The sequence below is a fragment of the Panthera leo genome, chromosome B1 (assembly GCF_018350215.1).
Source record: "Panthera leo isolate Ple1 chromosome B1, P.leo_Ple1_pat1.1, whole genome shotgun sequence".
Classification (NCBI taxonomy): domain Eukaryota; kingdom Metazoa; phylum Chordata; class Mammalia; order Carnivora; family Felidae; genus Panthera; species Panthera leo.
The window spans coordinates 47,176,831-47,183,979 of record NC_056682.1 but is presented as its reverse complement, the minus strand read 5'-3'; the positions used below and the strand labels follow the sequence as shown (position 1 = coordinate 47,183,979).

Sequence of the window (7,149 nt, the reverse complement as noted above, 5' to 3'; positions counted from 1 at the left end):
TCTCATCCAAAAACATTCTCCAAGTTGACACAAAAGTTAATTATCACAACAGGTATTTAGGCACACTAAACATACATTAAAAATGTACACAAATGTTTACAGCAGTTTTATTCAGAATAGCTAAGTCTGTAAACCTCATTTGTCCATCAGCAAGAGAATAGACAAACAGTGGTATACTTATAAATTATACCATAAAAAGAACAAATTCCTTAACCACACACACCAACATAGATTAATCTCAAAAACATTAAGCTGAATGGAAAAAGGCTTACATAAAAGAACACATAATGTATGATACCATTTATATAAAGTTCTAGAACTGGCAAGGCTAATCTACAGTGGAAAAAAGAATCATATTTGAATCTGAGGGCAGGTGAGTAGGTATTGATGAGCAAAAGGCATAAAGAAATTTCCAAGTATAATAGAAATTTTCTGTTTCTTAAAGGAATTTTGGTTTTCATGGATGTATGCAGATTCCAAATCTATCAGTCATACACTAATTTTTTTCACATATAGTTATATAAAATTTTTATCTTAAAAACAATAAACAAATGTTGAACCATAGTTAATGCTATGTATGCTTAAGCATTTAGAGGCACCTAAACACTTCAGCATGCATTTCATCAAACAGATTTTAATATTTATTTATAGTCTACAACCTACTTTAAAATGCATCAAAAAACTTAAATGGATTTGTGGGTAAGCAATGGGACAGATAGTTATGTAAGAAAGCATATATAGTAAAGTTAACCGAAGAACCTATTGGTAGTTATACTGGTATTCACTGTACCCTTCTATGTTTTTCTATGTTTGAAACTTTTTATAATAAAATATTAGGGGAAAAAATAAAATGTAAATAAAATAATTATTTGTAAAAGTATCTCCCATGCATTCAATATAATTGATCCCTTTTTGGTAAAAATGAAAACCTGTTTTCCTAATTAATTTATATTTAAATAGAAAACATCCACAAGGAAAAACTGAAATAAAGTTTTCATGTAGCTCTTTAAATTATATTTTTTACTGTAGATCAGAAGCAAAGTATAATAAAAACTAAAGCATTGCTTGTCAGGAAATACACGATTAGTCCCTTCAAGCAGGCATGAAAGGGAGAATTTTAAAGGAGGGTCTCATCTCCCTGTCTAAAGTGTCTTATTATTGCTTTTTCTTTCAGAACTGTAGACCTAAAAGTCATGGACATATTATTGGAGCATTGATACAAAGCATCCTTTGCATTACTGACATTCTCCAGTTGAAGGGTCCTGAGTACTTCCTATAGAAGGCAAATGATACCTATAAACCTTTTACTCTGATCCCTGATTTTAAAAATGAAGGTCTGACTCTTCACCACAGATTTCCTAATAATTCATATAAACCAGTCAGTGCTTTTGCAAACTGAGGTTTGAGAAAAGAAACAGTAACACTTTTAAGTTTCCAATGGCAATATCAGAGGTAAAATAAAAACAGCACCTGTGTCTGAATGACTTATATTAAATTAACAACTCTGCACTAATTATGATGAACTTGACCATCGATATTCCCCATTATCATCAAGCAAGGACTCAATGATCTCTTCTAAATGGAAAGCTTTCTGGATCCCCATCCCACTTTTGCCTCCTTCCATTATCCCCCTTCCAGAGGGTCCTCACTCAAATACACCTACACTAATGCACATAGACACAGCCTAATAATGTTGAAAAAGTATTTTCCAATATTTATACCTCAATGCCTTCCATTCACATGGTGCCTTACATTTCAATATGCCTTAGTAATAGTAGTCCACTAAGACTTAATAGGAAATGCTGCCTCCAGCTTTAGTTCTCAAATCATTGTTCAAATAGAGCAGCATGAAAATCACTGGTGGCTATTTTAAAACCAGGTTTATGAGACCTACCTTACAACTACTCAAAGAGAAAAAACAGAATTCTGTAAGATGGTGCCCAGAAGCTGTGTGTGTGTGTGTGTGTGTGTGTGTGTGTACCCTTTCACTCAAAATTTAAGAATCACAGTGTTCTTACCAATTATGCCTATTCTTTGGCATGAGAATCTTGATTGAAATCATTACCTGGGTTCCAGCTAGTTAAGATAGCTATTTATAACAATACATGTAGAACTTTTTAATTGAAAAAAAAAAAGGATTAACTGAAAATTCTTTAATGTCCGTGATGGATTGACTTTACTAGAGCATGTGTTTGTGGAAAAAGGAAAGGACAGAAGTGCAGACTGTAGAATAGGCAATACTGAGAGTAATATTTAACATGGTTCTGGTTGTATTGCCTAATCCCTTCTTCGTAGAAATTAGTAATAATCCTAATCAAATGTCCTTCACAATAGATCTTTGTTTGGTCATAGTCTTTCTTTTCTTTCTTTGTTATCCTGGGTCATTCTTCCTTATCCCTGATTTCCAATAGAAAGTGGTTTCATTATGGTGGCCATGAAATTTCAGTTTTGGGAGACAATTATTCATAGGTTTCTTATTTCTGCATATCTTATAAGCAGAGACACTGACTGCTTTTTTTTTTTTTTGAGCTATATTTTCAACAATGTTTGCATAGCAAGCAGCATTGGAGGATATAGTGTCTTCCTTGAGAGAAACAGGAAGGTTTGCTTGGTATCCAGTATAAAAGATGCATGTTTCCTAAATTCAAGGTTTCTTTCCTGTGATATAACCCAAAACATATACAGGTGTCACCCGGCCCTCTTCATATCACTTTGTGGGAACTGGGGTGTAGGGCACCAGTGCAAGAAAACGCTGAGTCTCTGGCTACTATGAGTAATTAATTGTCCTTTGTCTCTAACCCAGAGGTTATTTGTCTTCTTTCTGTGGCGGGATAATTTACTAGCTTAAAGGTATGGTAAAATCCCAGGTGCTTCACAGTTTTGATGGTAAATTGCATAACATTTTCCATTTCTCTCTCCTTACAGAAAGTTCAGACTAAGCAATAAACCCTTAAAAACTTTATTTGTATAATTCTAGTTATCTCCATTGTAACTTCCAAAATTTCAAGAGACTCTTTCACTGTGTAGAAAGTGTAGAGAATACTTCTACAAGTAATTTGTAGACCCAGACATGACATCCTTGTTCTAACCAGGCCTACACTGTCATATGTTGTGTCTCCTCAGAATTCTAATATACATTACGCTGAAGGGAAGGGCTGGCATTTTATCTCACTATGGTCTCCTATATGCAGCAACTTGCAGATCAAATCCAAACTAAAACTGATTTTATGATTGTTTTTCTCAACATGTCTAATAAATCTGACTGTAGCTTCCTGCGCAAGTGGAGAGGAAGGAGTTCCTTACCAATTTTATCTCTGTAGTCATATATAGACTTCAAAGTACTTTTATTTTGTTTTCTGTTTTATGTAAGCACAGTATCATAGACTTAACTTTTAAAGTTGACAAAGATCTTAGAAGTCATCTCTGTGCAACCTCCAAAACAAAGCATATACACAAAATATAAGCAGACATTTCTTAATAATCTATAGTGATTGGAGCTTACAGAATTCACAGGAAAGTGCTTACTTATCATGATTGAGTTTATTTAATATTTAGAAATGTCTTCTTATCCCAATCATCTCTAACCATAGTCCTAGGATCATCTTCTAGAGCTTCCACTGCACTTAACTATCCTCTCGCAGATATCATAAGCAATTTCCTCCCCAAACCAAATTTATCATATTATTTTTTAAATGCCATGACTTCAAAATCTTTAGGTATTCTGGCAAAATCCATACTAAAATGTACTTTATAGCCGCTTCTCCCACAACAGCCTAATAGCAAAACTTAACATTGTTTTGGTCTTTTTTTGTGCAGATTAATCATATTGTTGATTTATATTATGTTCATAATTATTTAGAAATGTCAGGTCTTTTTCATATGAATTCCTGACAAACCAAGTTCATCACGTGTTAAATTCATACAATTGATTTTTTTCTCTTATCTAAAATAATCAAAAAAACACTGTGCTAACTTAGTTTGGTGGGCTTTAATCCATTTTCTATCCTCTTAGGATTCTTTTTAAATGTTATTTCTGTAATCAAAAGTATTGGTATCTTTTTCAAGATATGTCATTACAATATCTGAAACAAATGCCTTTAAACCCTTATCTAAGTTATTGATTAAAACATCAGACGGAACAGGACCAGTAACATAACTTTTGATCTCTAGCTTTCTCTCATAATTGACATGATCCTTAAGATCTACATTTTTTAAGTGTGGTTATTTAAAAGGTTTCACATTTACCTTACTGTATTGTCAGCTAGGATTATTTAGTTATCTCATTCCCAAAGTTACAATGACTTGAAAAAAATGTAATGTGCCTTGCTGAAACTTGGGGAAACTATTTGATTAATCCTTTATTATGAAATGTATAAATATTTCTTGTAGAAAATTGCAGAATCGCATGGGAAATAGTGCAGTTGACCATAGTTTAAAGATGGTTATCAGAATCAGAATAGGTCCACAAAGTCTGCAAAGTAGCAGAGACACAAATGAAGTGCAGATAAAACCACCCTGAAGCTGGGAGAATACTATGAGCTTTAAATTATCTGTATATAGAGAAATCATTGTTAAATGCCAACACAGCTACTATTAAACTTCTGACTATCACCTCAAGAGATTGTGTCTGGAGAAAAGGGCTAAGTCTGAAGAAACTGCATAGAAAACAGGAAAAGAGAAAAGGGGGCATGGGCATGGACAAAGCAAACCTAAAATTACCACAGAAAACTCCAACACTGAACACAGATCTGAAACATGATGGGTGAAAGTCCTAGATACAGTAAAAGATTTGAAAATACATAGGTCCTGAGGTGGAAGCCTTGGACAAAGAACATTTCGGGGGGAGAGGCAGGTAAGTAGAATGGAGAAGACATCCATTTAAACTGGTAGTGAAGCCAAAGAAAGAATTAAGAGAAACAAATAGAGCTCTTGAAATTAAAAAAAAAAAAAAAAGACATGAGTCCTTTCTTTCCACCACCACCAACATAAAATATATCCATTTTTAAAAAGTAACTTTATCCTAGTAACAGCAATCAGACAAGAAAAAGAAATAAGGCATCCATATTGGTAAAGAAATTAAACTGTCACTTTGTACAGATGACAAGATACTACACTTAGAAAACCCTAAAAACTCCACCAAAAAACTATGAGAAGTAATAAATGAATTCAGTACATTTGCAGGATACAAAATTAATAGCCAGAAATTGATAGCATTTCTATATACTAATGATGAAGTAGCAGAAAGAGAAATTAAGAAAACAGCTCCATTTGCAATTACACAAAAATAATAAAATACCTCTGAATAAATTTAATGAAGGAGGTAAAAGAGCTATACTCTGCAAAATATAAAACACTGATGAAAGAAAGATGGCACAAACAAATGTAAAGATATTCTATGCTTGTGGACTGGAAGAATTAACATTGTTAAAATGTCTACCCAGTGCTCGCTTAGGCAGCACATATACTAAAATTGGAACGATACAGAGATTAGCATGTCCCCTGCACAAGGATGACAGGCAAATTCGTGAAGCGTTCCATATTTAAAAAAAAAAAAAAAAGTCTACCCAAAGTAATATACACATTCAAAGCAATCCTTATCAAAATACCAACAGAATTTTTCACAGAACTAAAACAAATACTACTAAGATTTGTATGGATTTCTAACCAAAGCAATTTTGAGAAAGAACAGCAAAGATGAAGTTATCACAATTCCAGATTTCAAGATACACTACCAAGCTGCAGTAGTCAAAACAGTATGGTACTGGCACAAAAATAGACACATAGATGAGTGGAAAAGAACAGAAAGCCCAGAAATAAACCCACACTTACACAGTCAATCTGTGACAAAGGAGACAAGAATATATAATAGCGACAAGACAATTTCTGTAATAAATGATGCTGGGACAACTGAACAGCAAAAGAATGAAACTGAACCACTTACTAACACCATAAGCCAAAATAAACTCAAAATGGGCTCAAGACCTAAATGAAAGACATGAAACCATAAAAATTTTAGAAGAGAACACAGGCACTAATTTCTCTGACATTAGCCATAGAAACATGTTTCTAGATATGTCTACTCAGGAAAAGAACCAAAAACAAAAGTAAATTATTGGAACTACATCAAATTAAAAAGCTTCTGTACAGTTTAGGAAACCACCAACAAAACAAAAAGGCAACCTATAAAATGGGAGAAGATGTTTACAAATGATATAACCAGTGATGGGTTAATATCCAAAATATATAAAGAACTTATACAATTCAACACCAAAACCACAAACGATACAGTTTAAAAATGGGCAGAGGACCTGAATACACCTTTTTGCCAAAGAAAACATATAGCCAACAGACACATGAAAAGATGCTCAACATCAGTAATCATCAGAGAAATACAAATTAGAACTACAATGAAATATCACCTCACACCAGCCAGAATGGCTAGTATCAAAAAGTCAAGAAATAACAAGTGTTGAAGAGGATAAGAAGGAAAGTGAACACCCATGCACTGTTGGTGGGAATGTAAATTGGTGCAACCACTGTGGAAAACAGTACAGAGACTCCTCAAAAAATTAAAAGTAACAATGTCTCATGATCCAGTAATTCCACTAGAGGGTATTTATAAAGAAAAATGAAAACACTAATTCCAAAAGATGTATGTATGTTTATTCCAGCAATGTTTACAATAGTCAAGATAAGGAAGCAATCTAAGTGTCCATTAATAGATGAATGAATAAGAACTATCTTGTGATATATATGCACGATGGAATATTACACCACCATAAAGAACAAGAGGACTTGCCATTTGTGACACCATGGATGGACCTAGAGCATTTTATGCTAACTGGAATAAGTCAGACTGAGAAAGACTTATTTTCCTCATAAGTGGAATCTAAACAATGAATGAATAAACAAAAAGTAGAATCAGACCTATAAATAACAGAGAGCAAACTGATGGTTCCTGGAGGGAAGGGGTATAGGGGATGGATAAAATGGGTAAAGGGGAGTGGTAGCTATAGGCTTCCAGTTATGGAATGAATAAGTCATGGGACTAAAAGGCACAGCATAGAGAATATGGTCAATAATATTATAATAGCATTGTATGTTGACAGATGGTAGTTACACTTGTGGCAAGCATAGCATTACATATAG

The 7,149-nt window shown here is 33.6% G+C and overlaps 1 non-coding gene across 1 annotated transcript; it reads left to right on the top strand.

The window, feature by feature from the left end:
* Positions 1 to 5,440: 5,440 nt before the first annotated feature.
* LOC122218754 lies at positions 5,441 to 5,544 on the top strand. Its single transcript, XR_006202086.1, has one exon. It is a non-coding gene; the product is annotated as a U6 spliceosomal RNA (small nuclear RNA).
* Positions 5,545 to 7,149: the final 1,605 nt, after the last annotated feature.